Here is a 20,228-nt window from a genome sequence, read left to right on the forward strand (position 1 = left end):
CTCTGAATGTTCCTAGTTTTTATTTCCAGCGCTACTCATCACTACTTGTGAGCAAGTAATAGGGTTTAACTTGGTAACAGTAGCAGTTACTTTGAGTAGGAATTTCAAAGGCTTTCAGGCGAGGTCAACTGCATGGATAGTATTAAAAATAGCATCTGCAGCTGAAGGGTAGCCGTTAGGAAAGACTTATTACTCTTAAAGAATTTTGAGGCTATAACCAATAAAAATATGAAACCTAGTGTAATTAAAAATATAATTATGGCTTGGCTCCATCTCTCAAGTAGTTGAATAAAAAGGAAGTTATGTGATGAGTCAAAGTAATATTTTTAATTATTTTAAACATTGTCTTTTTGGCATTCATATCTGTTGAATGAATGGAAGTTTGCTGGTAGGCCTGCCTAGGGTGAAACTCTGCCTGACTTTGTCAACTATTTCCAGCAGACGTCAGCCTGGGGGGTGGTTAGGGCTGCTCCTTGGGTGAGGAACCATGACCTTTATCTAGATTTCAACATCATTTTCCTTCTCAGCTTGTTTGGATCTCAGACATTTCCTTGGCAAAACCCCTAAGCCAGTCACTTTGGCTCAGACAGAGGAAAAACTGTTGCACAAAAGACTCTTCCCAATTCTTCTGACTGCCGGCCTAGGACTGGGATGGGCAGAATTGTATTTGTGAGTCCCCCGAGTCCTCTTAAGTACCAAGTGTCTTTGCTCTGCCTGTTGGGAAGCCCCAGGCAGGTCACAGTTCCAGCCTTCTGGCCCCACTTCTGCAAGCAAGCCTGCTCCTTTCCTGCTCCAGTGCTGGGTTCTAGGAGAAGCTTGACCATGTGTCCCAGCTATGCCAGCTTTCGGTGGTGGCATCTTGGGCACATTTTTAACCACCTTCATCCTCCCATCTGAAAACTAGGTAGTACTCCCTGGCGTGGTGGTGGTGGGGGCACCTGGTACAGAGTGAGTACTCAGGGAATGGCATGCTGTGATGGTTAAAATGTGCTTCAGACAGCAGCACGGGTCCGGGGAGCAGGTACAGAAGGAAGTCAGTCCAGCGAATTCCATGCTTTATAATCCACGCTGTGTTCTCAGGTTTAAGAAGCAGGAAGAAGCAGGCATTGAGCCACATTGGTGGCTGCCTGTTTACTAAGTGAAGTCAGCACCTGCTTCTGTGGTTCAGCTGGTCTGAAAGGCCAGATTACTCTGTGTGAAGCTTCAGGTTTGGTATTTATGGTCTCTCTAGGGAGACATAGGTGGAAGGCACTGTCCTCTTTGGGGAGCCTGGCTGGTGAGTGATGGCACCAGTTGTGACATCTGTTCACAGTGTGTAAAGTCTGGGTGGGAGAAAGTCTGCTACTTGTCTGGGCTGTGTGTTTAGTGGGGTTGTATTTGTGAAATCTGAGCTATGTTATGTGCGTATGTGTGGAAGAACGTACGTGTGTGTTTGTACGTGTATGGATTGTTAACAGCCTGCCTGTTGTTATTAACAAGTGCAATGTACTTGTGCCTTTATTTATAAGTTATAAGAGGAAATAAACCACGGATAATCATTGGACCATAGTACTTTAGTGAGGGAAAACGATTTGGTAGGAAGAAGCTATGTAGATTTGGCTGAATTTTTTCTTAGGATGTCTAGGAAATTAATGATTTTAGTCTTTCTTAACTCAGTATTTTTTTGGTAAATGTGCCAAGGGTGGGATTGAGCCAAGTCCTGTTTTTTCCCTAAAAGTTATGAAAATGGTATCATTCTCTAGGAATTTATGTTAAAAAAAATCTTATGTTCCTGTCCCAGAATAACCTGGTATTTCAGAGTATATAGAGGTCAAATCTCTATCTCCTCGAAACAACTTTACATCAAATTAAGATACTTCCCTCCTCTGTGGCTGGGGGCCTACTGTTTATGAGCCAGTCATTCCTCCCCTCCACAACTGGAACCTGGTTTGAAATGTTAAACTCAAAGATGAAACACTCGTGAGACAGGAGGGTGACTGTAGAGCGGTTGTCTCTAGACTTGGCCCTCCAGACCTGGCTTGCTGTAGACCGTGCCCTGTGTGGAGCCGCCCAGGGCTGTGGCTGGGCCCTCCTCCATTCCTGTCAGACTTTATATGAGAGGAGCTTTTTCTGTAGCGTAGTTGTTCACTGGCCATAGAGCCCACGAGAGACTGGAGCAGAAGCATTAGGCATTTGGAATAATTAGGCGTGGGAGTAGTCCCACTCCGTCCTTTAATTTCCTCCTCTTCATAAAAAGAGGGTGAAGGGGTACCGACCACGGAGGCTGGAACTTGGGGATTTGTCCTACGCCTGACTTTTTTTTTTGGAGACAGAGTCTTAAACTTGGCTTGAGTGATCCTCTTGGCCCCACCTCTCAAGTCGCTGGGATTGTAGGCGTCTGCCACATGCCTGATTAGTTTTCTATTTTTAGTAGAAATGGGGTCTTGCTCTTGCCCAGGCTGGTCTCCAACTCCTGAGCTCAGCCGATCCAGACACCTCAGCCTGGTGTTACAGGTGGGAGCCACCCTGCCTGCCCCTGTGCTGGTTTGTCCACTGTCAATTCATACAGCCTGCTAATTATTTTTAGCACCCATTTTGACTTGCATATGTTTCCTGGCTTGGATGACAAACTGTATGGGCATTCCGGTCATTGAGGGAAAGGTTCATACTGTTCTTTAATGAATATTCCAGTGCACTAAAATACATTGATATGAAAAATATTTTTACAGCTTAATTGAGGTATAATTGATGTGCAGTAAATGGCAATATTTAAAGCATACAGTTGGATGGTTTTCTCTCTCTCTCTCTCTCTCTCTCTCTCTCTCACACACACACACACACACACACACACACACACACACACACACACACACACGTATGGATCAATTACTGCAGTCAGGACATTTCATCACCCTCAGAGTTCCCTGTAATGCATTTCTCTTTCTCCCCCTTTCCAGGGCAAACCTGGATCTGTTTTCTGTCACTGTAGATCTTTTTGGATTTTTAAAAGACTACTATTAAAACTGAATAATGCAGTGTGTACTTTGCTCTTATGTCTGACATCTTTGACTTGGCATAATGGTTTTGGAGTTTTTCGTGGTGGATGTGTCAGTCATTTCTTTTTCTTACTGAGTAGCATTCCATTGTAGGGGTGGTCCACAGTTTATTCTGCTGCTTGGTATTTGGCTAGTCTTTACTTTTGAGCTATTACAAACAAAAGTGTTGTGAACATTTGCATACGAATCTTCATGTGGACATGCGTTTTCATTTCTTTTGGGTAAGTACCTAGTATGCTAGGTTGTATAGTGAGTGTTGTTTAACTTTTTTTTTTTTTTTGTAGAGACAGAGTCTCACTTTATGGCCCTCGGCAGAGTGCCGTGGCATCACACAGCTCACAGCAACCTCCAACTCCTGGGCTTAAGCAATTCTCTTGCCTCAGCCTCCCAAGTAGCTGGGACTACAGGCGCCCGCCACAACGCCCGGCTATTTTTTTGGTTGCAGTTTGGCCGGGGCCGGGTCCAAACCCACCACCCTCGGTATATGGGGCCGGCGCCCTACTCACTGAGCCACAGGCGCCGCCCATGTGTTGTTTAACTTTTTAAGAGACCGCCAAACTATTTTCCAGAGTGGTAGTACCATTTCACATTCCCAGGAGCTGTGCATGAGCGTCCTAGTTGCCCTACACCCTCAACACCACTTGGTGTGGCCAGTCTTTTAAGTTCTGGATGATGTAATGATACTTAGAGTAGGTGTATCATTGTGGTTTTAATTTCCATTTCCCAGGAACTAATAATGGCAGCATCTTTTCATGTGCTTATTGGCTACTTGGCATCTTGTTCTGTTAAGTGTGTGCTAGAATCATTTCTCCATTTTTGTATTTTTTTTTTTTTTTTATCTTACTGAGTTTTAAGTTTCTGAATGTATTCTGGATATACAAAGTACTTATAAGTCCTTTGCCTGATAAATACGTTGTGCATGTTTTTTCCTAGTCTGTGGTTTGCCTTTTTCTTAGTGACATCGTTAGAATAACAGAAGTCTTTCTTCCTGGAGAAATTGAATTTGTAATAATTTTTTATTTTAAACAGCCTTGGTCTGTTGCTCTGGATAGAGTGTAATGGTGTTAAAATAGCTTGATACAGCCTCAAGCTTCTGGGCTCAAGTGATTCTTTTGTCTCACCTTTCAAGTTGCTGGACCACAGTCATGTACCATGACACTGGCTGTCTTTTCTATTTCAGCAGGGTCTTGCTCAGGCTGGTATTGAACTCTTCAAGAGCTCAAGTGATCCTCCTGCCTTGGCCACCCTAGGATTACAGGCATGAACCACAGTGTTTGGCTTTTATCAGTTTGTTTTAATGGTTCATTCTTCTTGTATTATATCCATGAAATCCTCATCTACTTCAGCTTGCAAAGATGTTTTTTTAGAAGTTTTGTAGTTTTTGGTGTTAATTAGAATTACGAATTGATACTCATTTTTTCCCACGTGTTTTTTCAGTTTTTTCTAGGAGCATTTATTGAAGATACAGTCCATTTCCCATTTAATTACCTTTGTCACCTTTGTCAAAAGTCAACTGATCTTTTGTTTTTGAGTTTCTTTTTGGACTTTCTGTTCATTTCTATTTCATTGGACTGAATACCAACACTTAGCCTAATACCATAGTTTCTTGATTACTGTAGTTTTATAGTGAGTGCTGAAATCAGATAGGTAAATCACCTAACATTTTTCCTGCCTTTTGTGAACAATAGTTCACTTAACTTTATTATCAACATTGCTATGGTTGGCTCAGCGCTGTAGCTCGGTGGTTAGGGTGCTGGCCACATACACTGAGGCAGGTGGGTTCAAACCCAGCCCTGACCTGCTAAACAACAATGACAACTGCAACAAAAAAATAGCCGGGCATTGTGGCAGGTGCCTGTAGTCCCAGCTACTTGGGAAACTGAGGCAAGAGACTCACTTAAGCCCAAGAGTTAGAGATTGCTGTGAGTTGTGATGCCATAGCACTTTATCGAGGGTGACTTAGTAAGATTCTGTCTCAAAACAAAACAAAAGAACCCCCTAAAACATTGCTATGGTTATCGTAAGTCCTTAACATTTTCCTAGAAATTTTAAAATTAATTTTTCAGTTTTTATAAGTAAGACGTACTGGAATCTTGATTGAGATTACATTGAATCTGTATATATCAATTTGGAGAGAATTGATACCCTCTTTATCTTTGAGTCTTTTATCTGTTTATTTAGGTCTTTTAAAGGTTCTCTCATCAGTGTTTTGTCGTTTTCACTGTAGATGTCTTTAATGTCTTTTGTTAGATTCATTTCTATATAGCTTATGTTTTTGTTTTTATTAACTGAAATGTATAAAAAAAAATTTCCAGTTTGCTGCTAATATATAAGAATTCAGTGGATTTGGTGACTTTGAAAGCAATGCTGGCATCTAGTAGTTGTTTTGTAGATTTTCTAGAAATTTCCATATAAACAGTCACATATATCTGCAAATTAGGGACAGCTTTACTTCTTTTCTGACTCAGATGTCTTTTACTTCCCTTTCTTGCCTTATTGCAAAGGCTAGGACTTCCAGTACAGTGTTGGAAAGCAGGAAGCCTTTCACCTTTTACAATCTTAGCAGGAAACAGAGGCTTTCATCAAGGATGATGTTAGCTGTAGGCATTTTGCAGATATTCTTTATCAGTTTGAGGATGTTCTTGTTTGTTGAGAGCTTTTTTTTTTTTTGTTATGAATGGGTGTTGAATTTTGTCAAACACTTTTTGTATCCAGTTGAAGTAATTATATGAGTTTTCTTCTTTATTTTGTTAAAAGGGCAAACTAAATTGATTTTCAAATTTAAACCAACCTTGCATTTCTGGGATAAACCATATTTGCTCATGATGTATTGTCCTTTTATTTATTGTTGGATTCAATTTGCTATGTGTTTTATTTCGTTAAGGATTTTTACGTCTAATTGTATGAGGAATGCTAGTCTGTAATTTATTTCCCTCCTTCCCTCTCTCCTTTCATTCTTTCAAACTTCCTCTTTGACTTTCTTTCCATCTTTGTCAGGTTTTGGTAGTAGGGGTAAGCTGGCTTCATAAAACATGCAAACTGACATCATAAAAAAGGAGGGTCAGTGTTCCCCTTTGTTTTATGATAAAGTTTGTGTTAAGTTTGGTTTTCTTTTGTTTTATTTGTCCTTTTCTATTTTCTCTCATCCTCTTCCCTACCTTTTTTTTTAGAATTTTTCAGTGGATACAGATTTTTTTTTTGTGTGCGGCAGGAAGATTTTATTTTTTATTTTTTTTATCTTATATTTATTTATTTATTAAGAGACAGAATCTCACTATGTTGCCCTGAGTAGAGTGCTGTAGCATCACAGCTCACAGCAACCTCCAACTCTTGGGCTTAAGTGATTCTCTTGCCTTAGCCTCCCAAGTAGCTGGGACTACAAGCATCCACTCCAGCGTCCAGCTATTTTTGGGTTGCCGTTGTCATCGTTGTTTAGCAGGTGAGGGTCGATTCCAACCCATCAGCATCGGTGCAGGTGGCTGGTGCTGTAACCACTGTGCTATGGGCACCAAGCCTCTTTTGTTATTTTTGATGATAAATTCAGCTTCTTAAATGGTTATAGTCTGTTCAGACTTTTTGTTTCTTGTGTCCATGTTGACATTTTATGCATCCTCTTCCTTTTCCCTCTGACTTGTGTCTGTTGAAGGGAGAAATGGAAACTTTAATGAGAGAAGAGACGTCCTGGCCTTACTGACCTTTTCCCAGCCCAGTGCCCCAGTGCCATGCCTGGCACCAAGTAGCCATTCAGTAAATACTGTTGGCTTAATTTGCTTGTCGTTGTTATATCTCTGTTCCATCTCTGGGAAACTGTTCCCTCTCTTTTATACACAGGACACTGTGTCACAGCCATTCCATGACAAAGAGAGATGGCTCCTGAGTCAGGGCAGCTGGTCTTGGCCACCCAGCATGTCAGGCCCTCTCATGGTGGCTGTTCAAATTCCTCATGAGACACAGACCCTCTGAGTCAGGACTTGCCAGTGGAAAGCATATTTTTAACCTTTTTCTATTCTGGTCTTTTAAAATGTTAAATCTTGCATTTGACGTTACTACTTTTCATTTTTGCAATGTGCTTGAAATACCAGACGAACAAGGGAAAGCTGTGTGAGGTTGGTCAGAGGAAAGGGATAAATCATTGCTGAACATCCAACTAAAATTTAGGAAGAGGATGGTTGTAGATGAGGGGGGATAATGCCAGTAGGCACTTGGCCTTGTGTATGTTTACCTGCCTGACTGGGAATGTGGTCTGAGATGGCCTTTCCTCTGAGATGGATAGATTATAGATGACAGCCCCTGGACCAGGTACATGAATCAGTCAGGGAGTTAAAGCAGACAGGGTACATTGAACTAAGCATTTCTCTTTGAAGATAATGACTTCTGTAGACTGCATGTAGGTCCCTAGCGTCTATAAAGGTCTGTGACCACTTGTCCTTTGCATCTCAAGGAGGCTGGTCTTTGCACACCTGTCACAGCTACAGAGATTGGCTTGGGAGTCAGACTCCCTCATTGGAGCTGAGAACTTAGAACAACAGCTCTACTGTCCAGTCCCCTTCCTGGGCTAGAGCTGAAGGACACAATCTCATGTTAATCAGAGTGCCAAGTTCATTTGCCAGAACACACAGCCCCTTTAGACCATGAGCGTCACCAGACAGGCTCTCTGTCCTCTATGGGCCACAGTGAGCTCTGGACAGGGTGACTTGGCCAGCTGTCTCCTGGTCCCAGCTGTCTCTCATACAAGCAGTATGGCCTTGATGAGTCACTTGTCCTCTCTGGCCATCCATTTCCCAGTACATGAAGTGAGGTTAGGACAGACAGACTTCCAGTCATGAGCGTGTGCTGTGAGTCTGCGACCTCACCTTTAGATGGGTCCTGAGCAGGACTGTGTGACACTTTAAAATGTCTCAGGTGTCACAGTCCTTGTCTTGTCTCTGCAGTCCTGTAGCTTTGCTTCATCACAAAAGTGGTGTTGTGGTTTTTTTTTTTTTTTTTTCTTTAGGAAATGCAGTAGTGATGTATTTAAAGACATTTTCCTTGGAATTATTTTTAGAGAAGCGATGACTGTACCAGTGCCTTGCATGGTGGATTGGCGTCAGCGGGGGGAGGCCATCTCCCTAGAGTGAGCACCTGGCCATTCTTTTCTGGGCACTGGCCCGGAGCAGATGTGTCGCCCTGGGTTCCCTGCCTGAGGGAGCTGTAAGGGGCTAGAAGCACCCACACTTTGGATTTTGCCCCTGCTGGCCTAGTTCTTTGCCAGGAGTGAGACTTGGGAGCACCCTTACACAAGTTGCATTTTGGCCTCAGCGGGAGACGTGGTTGTTTTCCTGAATGGGCGAGTGCTCAGGCTGGAGCGCAGTAAAGTTGGAGAACATGGGGACCCTCAGCTCACAGAATAAACTCTTCATTTTCATGTGAAATAGTAGTAGGGTGTGCTCGGGAGATTATGCTGAAGTATATGTTGTTCTGGTAGTTTTTAATTTTGTAGGGTTTTACATTCTATATTACTTATTAAGCATACAGACACAGTTTTGAGGTGTAACACTTTGGGTAACAGGGAGTGTTGAATTTTGTATTTATCAAGCATGTACTAAACAGCATGCCATGTACTTAGGGATTCATCTGAGGACAGAACAGGGACCCCTTAGTTGTAGAGCCAGCGGCGGAGGAAAAGGGACAAATTGCATATTCCTTCTTTTTCTTTTTTTTTTTTTAAATGTTTCCTTAATTTCATTTTTAAATTTTTTAGTTTTTATTTTATTTTTTTATTGTTGGGGATTCATTGAGGTTACAATAAGCCAGGTTACACTGATTGCATTTGTTAGGTAAAGTCCCTCTTGCAATCGTGTCTTGCCCCCAAAAGGTGTGGCACACACCAAGGCCCCACCCCCTCCCTCCTTCCCTCTCTCTGGTCTTCCTTTCCCCACCCCTCCCTCCTTCTTTCTCTCTCTGCTCTCCCCACATTCCTTCTTTTATGCAGTAATTGTGTTTCACTTCTCCAAGTCAAATTCTCTTTATACTCTTTCCAAGATACATGTGACCAATAATTTATATAAGAGGTTAGCAGCAGACTTTTTTTTTTGAGACAGAGTATTGCTCTGTCATTCTAGCTAGAGTGCCCTGGTATCATCATAGCTCGCAACAACCTCAAATTCCTGGGCTCGAGTGATCTTCCTGCCTCAGCTTCTTGAGTAGCTGGGTTTGTAGACGTCCTCTACAATGCCTGGCAATTTTTCTATTTTTAGTATTGACTCACTCTTGCTCAGACTGGTCTTGAACTGGTGAGCTCAAGCTATCTATCTGCCTCGGTCTCCCAAAGTGCTAGGGTTATAGGCATGAGCCACCATACTTGGCCCAGCAGCAGATTTTTTCTATAAAAGGGCCAGGTGTTTTAGGCTTTGTGGATCTGGGGTCCCTATGGTAATTGCTGAACTCAGTTGTAGCCTGGCCATTTGTAACAGCCATGGGCAGCTTGTAAATGTTCAAATTCAACTGTGTTCCAGTAAAACTTTATTTAAAAAACAGGTGGCTTGCCATAATTTCCTCACACTGGAATTGATTTGCAGTGTTATTATTTCAGCTTTATTAAATCAGGCTCCTTTGGCGCTGCTGCCTATTTGAGTTTAGAGTTTTCAATGCTTATGAATTAAATCAATTTATCTATTCTTGGCAGATAGGGGATAAAGACGACTCCATTTCTGTGCCTTGTTTTTCTTCTCTGGGCGATAACAGGGATGGTTTCTCAACTTAGATTAAGTTGGGATTGGTAGAAGAAAACCCAAGTAACAGTGACTTAAGTAAAGTAAAGGTTTATTTTTCACTCAACAGTCTTGGAATGGTGTGGCAGCTCCTGTGGTCAGAGACCCAGGCACCTGCTGTCTTTCTGCTCAGCTGTTGTTAGAATGAGGTTCCCTTCTCAAGGTCACCTTGTAGATTTAAGAGCCAATGGCCCCGTGGCATAGCTGCTGCTGAGTCATCCCCCTTTCAGAGCTTTCCTGGAAGCTCCTTCCCCAGTGGTGGTGTCTCCTCACCTCCTTTGCTGTCCCTAGCTGTCCCTAGCTGCAGGGTTCGGGGGAGGCAGTATTTTACGTGGGTTTGGTTGGAGGCCATATGGGTGGCAGGGTCACTTGCTGAAGGGGGTTGTGTAGGTAACTGGTGGTAATTATCTTAGGTATTGATTTTCGCAGGAAGAAAAAGCCACATAGAGAAATTTAAGAACACCTTTTACTGTGGACAATTTGGGAAATAGAAAATAGAAGGCAAAAAACCCCAAACAAACAAGAAAATAATCCTCAGCGCCGCCGCATAAGATGCGGACGTCCAGTTGTCCTGTGTGTGCTGCCTTTTAAATCTTTGTTTTTTAAAACTTAATACTCTCCTATAAATACACTTCCTTTCCCCCACATAACAAAATTTACTATCTTAACCACTTTTAAGAGTACAGTGTAACTATGCCCTTCTATAAATTCTTTATAAGCCTTGTTTTTCTCTTCTCATGTGGCTTTTTGTTTGTTCTCTGCTTGGCAGCTATTCCATGGTTTACTTAACTGCTGGAAGTGTTGAATATGAAAACAGCCTTGAGTCAGTTCATAAGGTGGGGACAAGACTTTGTCCTGAGGGCGGACCCCTGGCTGCAGTCAGCAGATGCAGTGCTCTTACCTTGGCCGCTCTCTCTGGGAGAGTTTATTGCTTTATCAGGTTGACCGTCAGTGATCAGAACAGTGGACGGCTCAGAGATTGCTTATGAGCCTTCTACCCTTCTCTTCTCTGATACTTTCTGACTGTAGCATTACTGTGTATGTACTTGGATATGTGCAGATCTACCATCAAATAACCCAGAGAAAAATGGATCAATATGACAGTGTGGGCTGTCAGACTTAATAAAGCCAAAACATTCCCACTGTTCTCCCCCCACCCCTTAAAGACCCACTGCCAGGGAACTTCGGCTTAGATTTCTTTATGGCTGGGACTCCCAGGTGTTTGAGCTCCTTGTCCCCTCTGTGATAGCTGAGGGGTGCAGGTACACTCCTTTCTGCTGTGGTGTGTTTCTCTAACGAGAAGTATACTGGCTCAGCAGCCAAAAGCTGAGGTCACCAACTGCAGGACGCAGCCAGCCCAGGAGAAGCATAGGACACAACAAGGCCTTCAGAAGCCTCACGTCTGTTTCCTCCCTGCTGCTGTGCGCTGTGTGGCCACAAGCTCAGCCTTGAAATTGCTTTTTTTCTTTGAGATAGAGTCTCATTATGTCCCTCTTGGTGGAGTGCTGTCGTGTCACAGCTGATAGCAACCTCAGACTCGGGCTTAAGCAATTCTCTTGCCTTACCCTCCCGAAAGCTGGGACTACAGGCACCTGCCACAATCCCTGTCTATTTTGTTTTTGTTGTTGTCATTGTTGTTTAGCAGTCCTGGGCTGGGTTTGAACCTGCCAGCCCTGGTGGGTGTGGCTGGTGCCCTAACCATTGAGCTACAGGCGCTGAGCCATAGTTTTTTAATTGTTATATTAACTGTAGTATTTCCTTATGTAGTTTGCTAATTGTGGTAATTTTTTTTTTTAAGAGAGTCTCACTTTGTTGCCCTCAGTAGAGTGCTGTGGGGTCACAGCTCACAGCAACCTCCAGCTCTCGGGCTTAGGCAATTCTCTTGCCTCAGCCACCCGAGTAGCCAGAACTACAGGAGCCCACCACAATGCCTGGCTACTTTTTGTTGCAATTTGGCCGAGGCTGGGTTTGAATCCCCCACCCTCAGTATATGGGGCCGGCCTCTGCTGGCGCCCTACTCACTGAGCCACAGGCACCTCCCTAATTGTGGTAATGTTTTAAAAAATTTGGACTGCTGTTGTTTCATTACGACTTGATTACAAATTCGCTCAGATTCTGAGCTGCCTGCCCCAGCTTGCCTTTTCCCGTGAGACTTCTTATTTATTTTTTGTTGTGCACTTTTGCAAAATGTGAGGGTTTGGGGGGACTCAAAAATTACATTATAGCAACAACACCTGTAATGTTTTACGGATGCTAAGATTTTTAAATTCTCTTTTTAATACAAATAACATACATTATAGATCATTAAGAATAGATAACTCAAACAAAAGCCACTCAGAAGTCCTCTCACTGAGATTCTAGAGATCAACATTATAATATAGACCCGTATATGGGTAGGAGTAAAGGGGGTAAGGGAATTGAGATTGATCCAAAGAGGACATCTGGGGACACAACGTGTTGGAACAGTAGCGCAGGTCAGGGTGGTGTGTGTGCTTCTGACATCTGGTGGTACAATTCAGGGAGGCCGCGCAGTTCCTTAAATGCGACCTGTAGTGTGTGCAGACAGCCCCCAAAGCAAAGAATTATCTGGCCCAAAGTTTCAGAGGTGCCAAGATTGAGACCATCCTATAGACAAATAATTTTTCTTCCTTTTCTTGTGAATATCAGTCAGTACACTTTTACACACAGTGGGATCAGTTATACATTAGTGACCTGCTTTTTATATTACTTGATGAACATCTTTCTGTGTCCATAAATATTCATTCTCATCACCCCTTTAAAAATTGCCCATATGGCATTCCTCCATATGAACATGTTGTAACTTACTAATACTTTGCTGGTCCCTCTGTTTGGAGGCCTAGCTTATTTCAGGCATTGCTGTAAGGAGCATGTTTGTTTGTGTGTTGCTGTCTGCATGCTGGCTTACAGTTAGCAGCCTACTGTTGGGAACAGCACCTGAGGTACCTCCTCTGAACTTGTGCCTGTCATGGGCAATAACATTGCCTTCCTCCCAGAAGCTCTCACGTCCCCAGCCTGTCCCCAGCTCAGGGCAGTCTCAGATGTCTAGCTTTCCTGCAGATCAGCACGTTGCAAGGCTTAATGAAGCTCTGCCGAAATATTGAGTGCATAAGGGACGTGGAAAAGTTCATCATGCTTCATTTTTAGGTAGAAAAATGCTCACTTTTTGCTCTCTTTTGGTTTTAAATCTATCTTCTGATAGATGATGTGTGATTTTAACTTTAACAACTTGGCTTTGCTCCATGCCTAAGCTTCCTGAGTTCCTGGGAGTGGGGACGGATCAGGGCAGAGGGTGCCTTGCCTATGCTGTGATCGGCACCTGTATCTGTGGTGGCTGGACTCCCTCCTTTCCCCTAGAGCTGCCCTGAGACTGGGGTGAGGTACTACCCCAGAGAAGGAGGTGCATGGTCCAGCCCGTGCCTGGCTCACCTGTGCCTGGGTCCCCCTTTGGGCTACAGGCAGGGCAGTGCACGGAGCTGTCGGGCATGTGGGTATGTGACGCAGTGCTGTGCGGAGGTCTGGACCTGGACGCTGGGTTCTTTCCGCATGGGCCCTCTGGGAGCTTGTGTGGTGGTGTCTACTTTTGTTCAGTGTGGTGCTCCATGAGGAAGTCTGTTGTCTACGCACATCCCAGCTGCTTTGAATGTTCTCAGGGGCTTCCAGGTGGGGAGTTGTGCGTGGGGAATCCAGGGTCTGGGGCAGCACTGGGACAGCAGGATGTGAGTAACAGGAAGTGACAGAAATTACCCAGAGGCTTATTCTCCGCCACCTTTCCAAGCGCCGCCGTGGAGCAGGAGCTATATTTAGCAGAGTGTTTCCGACCTCCTCGTCCTGTCCAACACTGTCCCTTTGCTTCTCTCCGTCGGCGGCTGAATGGCATGGTCTGACTTGTTTCTTGGGCATCTCTGGTCTGCTTTGTGATCCTCAGGTTCTCATCGACCGATTTTAAAACTCATTTTTTGTTTCTGCTGGGTCACCCGGATCCTGAGAGAGGGGACGGAAGCAGGTAAGAGATCAGGTGATGGTGGCGATCAGACCATGGATGCTGTCTGGGTAGAGTTAAAGGTAAGGGTTTAAGATGAAGTAAATGGAAGGAATTGTGTGTTACCGGAAGACTCCAGAGGGTCGAGTGTTGGAGCAAATGTTTCAGAAGCTGAAGGCCAGGGATTTTAAAGCTATAGCCTTGCCCACATGCTAGTAATATTCTCTGGTTCTCACCTGACCAGACAGAAAGCCTGCAGGGGAGAGAATCTTCTCTGTGGTGAATTCCTATTATCTAAGGTATTTTTTTAATGAGAGAAAATTTCTCTCCAAGGCCACCAAACAAGCTCTGCAGAGGCTGGAAGTCGTCTACCCAGATTTGTACTGTTTTGGGCACAGGTGAACTTTTGCCCATGTCTGTCTACTCCTTGGCTGGTGCAGGACACGTGTCTCTGTGTACTTTGAGGAAGTTCCTAGGGTGTGATGTTAGTTTGTGGTGGCAGCCATCCTGACGATTCATGGGAGGGGCTGTGTTGAGAGAGAGAAGGTATTTTTCTTGGTTCCTTCTAAAAGTCTCCTTGTGTGAGGTCCTGCCAGTACCTCCCCCTTCCTCCCTTCATAAAGTGTCAGCCTTGTTTTCCTACATGAAGCCAGCTATTTAGGAGTCAGGAACTGACTCCAGAATGAGAAATTTGAGAGGCAAATTGAGAACAGTTGTGTCTGTCTTTTTTAGTTATTTATTTATTTATTTATTTATTTATTAAATCATAGCTGTGTACATTAATGCGATCATGGGGCACCATACACTGGTTTTATAGACCATTTGACATATTTTCATCACACTGGTTAACATAGCCTTCCTGGCATTTTCTTATTGTGTTAAGACATTTACATTCTACATTTACTAAGTTTCACATGTACCCTTGTAAGATGCACCGCAGGTGTAATCCCACCAATCACCCTCCCTCCGCCCCCCTCCCTCCCCTCCCTTTCCCCCTTCCCCCTATTCTTAGGTTATAACTGGGTTATAGCTTTCATGTGAAAGCCATAAATTAGTTTCATAGTAGGGCTGAGTACATTGGGTACTTTTTCTTCCATTCCTGAGATACTTTACTAAGAAGAATATGTTCCAGCTCCATCCATGTAAACATGAAAGAGGTAAAGTCTCCATCTTTCTTTAAGGCTGCGTAATATTCCATGGTGTACATATACCACAATTTATTAATCCATTCGTGGATCGATGGGCACTTGGGCTTTTCCATGACTTAGCAATTATGAATTGGGCTGCAGTAAACATTCTGGTACAAATATCTTTGTTATGATGTGATTTTTCATCTTCTGGGTATATGCCTCGTAGAGGAATTATAGGATTGAATGGCAGGTCTATTTTTAGATCTCTAAGTGTTCTCCAAACATCTTTCCAAAAGGAATGTATTAATTTGCGTTCCCACCAGCAGTGTAGAAGTGTTCCATTTTCTCCACATCCACGCCAACATCTCTGGTCTTGGGATTTTGTGATATGGGCTAATCTTACTGGAGTTAGATGATATCTCAAAGTAGTTTTGATTTGCATTTCTCTGATGGTTAAGGATGATGAGCTTTTTTTCATATGTCTGAAGGCCGCATGCCTGTCTTCTTCAGAGAAGTTTCTCTCTTCAAGTCCCTTGACCAACCTGCGATGGGATCACTTGTTCTTTTCTTGCTTATACGTTTGAGTTCTCTGTGGATTCTGGTTATTAAACCTTTGTCGGAGACATAACCTGCAAATATCTTCTCCCATTCTGAGAGCTGTTTGCTTGCTTTACTTACTGTGTTCTTGGCTGTGCAGAAGCTTTTTAGTTTGATCAGGTCCCAGTAGTGTATTTTTGAAGCTGCTTCAATTGCCCGGGGAGTCCTCCTCATAAAATACTCACCCAGACCGATTTCTTCAAGGGTTTTCCCTGCACTCTCTTCTAGTATTTTTATAGTTTCATGTCTTAAGTTTAAATCTTTTATCCAGTGAGAGTCTGTCTTAGTTAATGGTGAAAGGTGTGGGTCCAGTTTCAGTCTTCTACAGGTTGCCAGCCAGTTCACCCAGTACCATTTGTTAAATAGGGAATCTTTTCCCTACTAAATGTTTTTAATTGGCTTGTCGAAGGTCAAATAATGGTAAATAGCTGGATTCATCTCTTGGTTCTCTGTTCTGTTCCAGACACTTACTTCTCTGTTTTTGTGCCAGTGCCATGCTGTTTTGATCACTATCGATTTGTAGTACAGTCTGAGGAGTTGTGTCTGTCATGCAATGTCCAGCAGTCATCAGCGGCCTGCCAGGGTGTGTAAAGCTCTGGGAGCACCAAACAGGGTGTTAGAGATGGTGAATGAATGAATTCCAAGTGTGGCTTGTGGGAGGAGCCCCTCCTCACACCCCAACCCAGTTTTATCAGCAGAATCCATCCATGGCACGGGTCCTGACCAACCTGTTGCCCTCTGTATGGCTCAATTATAAACAAATGTGTTAAGTGCAGCCATGTTGCGTGTGTCTTCAGTATTTTAGCATGTTTTGGCCAAAGCATTTAAAATGGTGAACAATTAGGACTCTTTCCAGCCTTGAGAAATAAAGGTTATGGATATCATGGCGGCCCTTTGAATTTTCTTTCTTGTCCTCGTCCCTTCCTGCCCTCCCTCCTCAGTTACTCTGAGTTTGCACGTTTCTGTTCTTTCTCTATGTGTGTCTGTAGACACAAACAGTATATATAGTATCATTTAGCCAGTTTTAAAATGTTGAACCAAGGGCATATTGGACACCTCCTGTGGCGTTGTTCTGAGATTTATTCACATGGATATATCTGTCTTCAGTTAAATGGTGCCAGGTTCCTGGAGACTGGGCTGGGTCCTTCAGACCTGCTCACAAGTCCAGCCTGAGTTGAGGCCACAGAGCTGCTATTTACGCGGTGTCCAGCGTGTCAGCGTCCCACTGTTAACTTACGTCTTCCCACCTCTCACCATTCTAAACAGCCAGCATGGGCATTCTTACTGTTACCTCCCTGGGCACACGGGTAAGTATATCTCTAGAATGTGTTTGTAAGGATCCGTGGCCAGATGTGCGTGCTTTCAGCTTGACCGGAGGGCATCACGTTGCTCTCCAGAACTCTGTATTCTTAGGCTCCCACCAGCAGTGGTAACGTGTGAGTTCTCTCGTTGCTCTAGGGTCTTTAACTCTTTTAATATGCCAAACCGATGGCGAGATCTCCCGGGTGAGGTGAGCAGGGCCGGAGGAGAACTAATGAGGCTCCTCCCGCCTGTGAAGCTGCGTCACTGAGGTGTCCCTGGCCCTGGTCTCTGTCTTGTCTCCTCTGTCTCACTCTGTCCCACCTGAGCACTCGGAGCCCAGCTGCTCTTTTTAACTTTGCCTCTTGATGGGTTACTGGAGAACCTCCCAAAGGCATCCTGACTTCCACCGACTGATAACTTTTTAAACACAAGTTGGGTGTCAGCCTTTTACATAAAAGTTACCCCAATTCCTCATTTCACATGAAGAAAAGCCAAAGTTCTTAAGGAGACCTTTGTGGCCCTCTGTGGCCCCAGTGTTCCTTTAGGCTGGTCACCTTCCCAACTCCAGCTCTAACTTCCAACCATGTGCCTGCTTTAGGTCTGCCCCTCTGCCTCCTCCCTCACCTCCTCCCCATCTCCACCTCTTCCCTCACCTCCTCCCGAGCTCCACCTCCTCCCTCACCTCCTCCCCAGCACACCTCCTCCCTCACCTCCTCCCTCACCTCCTCCGCAGCTCCACCTCCTCCCTCACCTCCTCCCCAGCACACCTCCTCCCTCACCTCCTCCCCAGCTCCACCTCCTCCCTCACCTCCTCCCCAGCTCCACCTCCTCCCTCACCTCCTCCCCAGCACACCTCCTCCCTCACCTCCTCCCCAGCACACCTCCTCCCTCACCTCCTCCCTAGCTCCGCCTCCTCCCTCACCTCCTCCCCAGCACACCTCCTCCCTCACCTCCTCCCCAGCACCACCTCCTCCCTCACCTCCTCCCCAGCACACCTTCTCCCTCACCTCCTCCCTAGCTCCGCCTCCTCCCTCACCTCCTCCCCAGCACCACCACCTCCCTCACCTCCTCCCTAGCTCCGCCTCCTCCCTCACCTCCTCCCTAGCTCCGCCTCCTCCCTCACCTCCTCCCTAGCTCCACCTCCTCCCTCACCTCCTCCCTAGCTCCGCCTCCTCCCTCACCTCCTCCCCAGCATACCTCCTCCCTCACCTCCTCCCTCACCTCCTCCCCAGCTCCACCTCCTCCCTCACCTCCTCCCCAGCACACCTCCTCCCTCACCTCCTCCCCAGCTCCACCTCCTCCCTCACCTCCTCCCCAGCACACCTCCTCCCTCACCTCCTCCCTCACCTCCTCCCCAGCACACCTCCTCCCTCACCTCCTCCCCAGCACACCTCCTCCCTCACCTCCTCCCTAGCTCCGCCTCCTCCCTCACCTCCTCCCCAGCACACCTCCTCCCTCACCTCCTCCCTCACCTCCTCCCCAGCACACCTCCTCCCTCACCTCCTCCCCAGCACCACCACCTCCCTCACCTCCTCCCTAGCTCCGCCTCCTCCCTCACCTCCTCCCTAGCTCCGCCTCCTCCCTCACCTCCTCCCCAGCACCGCCTCCTCCCTCACCTCCTCCCTAGCTCCGCCTCCTCCCTCACCTCCTCCCCAGCACACCTCCTCCCTCACCTCCTCCCTCACCTCCTCCCCATCTCCACCTCTTCCTTCAACTCCTCCCCAGCTCCACCGCCTCCCTCACCTCCTCCCCCGCTCCGCCTCCTCCCTCACCTCCTCCCCAGCACCGCCTCCTCCCTCACCTCCTCCCCAGCACCGCCTCCTCCCTCACCTCCTCCCCAGCTCCACCTCCTCCCTCACCTCCTCCCTCACCTCCTCCCCAGCTCCACCTCCTCCCTCACCTCCTCCCCAGCACACCTCCTCCCTCACCTCCTCCCCAGCACCACCTCCTCCCTCACCTCCTCCCCAGCTCCACCTCCTCCCTCACCTCCTCCCCAGCACACCTCCTCCCTCACCTCCTCCCTCACCTCCTCCCCAGCACACCTCCTCCCTTACCTCCTCCCCAGCACCACCTCCTCCCTCACCTCCTCCCCAGCACACCTCCTCCCTCACCTCCTCCCTAGCTCCGCCTCCTCCCTCACCTCCTCCCCAGCACACCTCCTCCCTCACCTCCTCCCTCACCTCCTCCCCAGCACACCTCCTCCCTCACCTCCTCCCCAGCACCACCTCCTCCCTCACCTCCTCCCCAGCACACCTCCTCCCTCACCTCCTCCCCAGCACACCTCCTCCCTCACCTCCTCCCCAGCACACCTCCTCCCTCACCTCCTCCCCAGCACACCTCCTCCCTCACCTCCTCCCCAGCACCACCACCTCCCTCACCTCCTCCCTAGCTCCGCCTCCTCCCTCACCTCCTCCCTAGCTCCGCCTCCTCCCTCACCTCCTCCCCAGCACCGCCTCCTCCCTCACCTCCTCCCTCACCTCCTCCCTCACCTCCTCCCCATCTCCACCTCTTCCTTCAACTCCTCCCCAGCTCCACCGCCTCCCTCACCTCCTCCCCCGCTCCGCCTCCTCCCTCAACTCTTCCCTGTCTTTGCTACAGAGCCCCTTGATCCCCACACCTTCCTGTTCTGGTCTCATTTTCCCCAGAGCACTCATCAGTGTCTTTGCTGCCCATACTGTGTAATTTACTTTCACGTCTTAATATTAAAGTGTTTGTTTATTGCCTGCATTCAAATGTCACCTCATGAGAGCAGGAACCTCATCTGTTCAAATAAAAGTCACCTGAGTTTATTTCTGAGGCAGAAAGGAAGAATTTGGAGCCTGAAGATGAGGGGTGAGTGTGGTGAAGGTGGTGTTTGGGGAGCAGTTTTTAGCTTGGGAGGTTGGGTGGGTGGTGGCAGAGTCGAGAGCTCTGGGGGGCATTTGACACAGGATGACCTGGAGGCTCCCTGGCTGTGTAGTGGGACCCCTGAGGGGCTTGTCTGGGGAGGCAGCACCTTTCCAGGCCCTTGTCTTGCTGGTGCCTGTGGCTGCTCCCAGATGCAGTGCACGTGAGGGATAGCCTAGGTGGGTGCTGGGCCAGCCCACTCCTCCCAGGAAGTGCATTTCTGTCCGAGGCAGGAGCCTGGGCTCATTCAGGCCGAGCTCTGGTCACAGAGCTCCCCTGAGTCCTCAGGCACTGCTGTGTTTAGTTAATGCAAATCCTGCTGTTCCTGGGCTGCCTTGTGTAGGCCGAGTGCCCCAGCCACGTGTTGCTGCCTAATAGCGAAGGAACGCCTCAGCTGGGGTACAGTTCGTGGCACTCCCATGTGTACTTTGACTCCAACACCCACTAACAGCCCCCAGGATGTAGAGGACCCGCCGGGCTTTTTCTTGAGAATGTGTACCGAAGGTGTAGCCGCATCATGTTTTCTTGG

At 46.6% G+C, this 20,228-nt stretch overlaps 1 protein-coding gene across 5 annotated transcripts in view; it reads left to right on the plus strand.

Moving 5' to 3' along the window:
• Positions 1–20,228, plus strand: part of DGKD (diacylglycerol kinase delta) — a 121,082-nt gene that overhangs the window by 51,341 nt on the left and 49,513 nt on the right. Inside the window, exon 1 of one of the 5 annotated variants that reach the window (XM_053597293.1) lies at positions 1,244–1,276. The exons of 3 other annotated variants lie outside the window; for them this stretch is intronic. The gene's annotated coding sequence lies outside the window, so the exon portion shown is untranslated. Of the gene's footprint in view, positions 1–1,243; positions 1,277–13,690; positions 13,809–20,228 lie in introns of those variants that run through there. One more of the 5 variants, XM_053597295.1, reaches the window with a different exon arrangement.

This window comes from Nycticebus coucang, chromosome 7, assembly GCF_027406575.1.
Source record: "Nycticebus coucang isolate mNycCou1 chromosome 7, mNycCou1.pri, whole genome shotgun sequence".
Classification (NCBI taxonomy): Eukaryota; Metazoa; Chordata; class Mammalia; order Primates; family Lorisidae; genus Nycticebus; species Nycticebus coucang.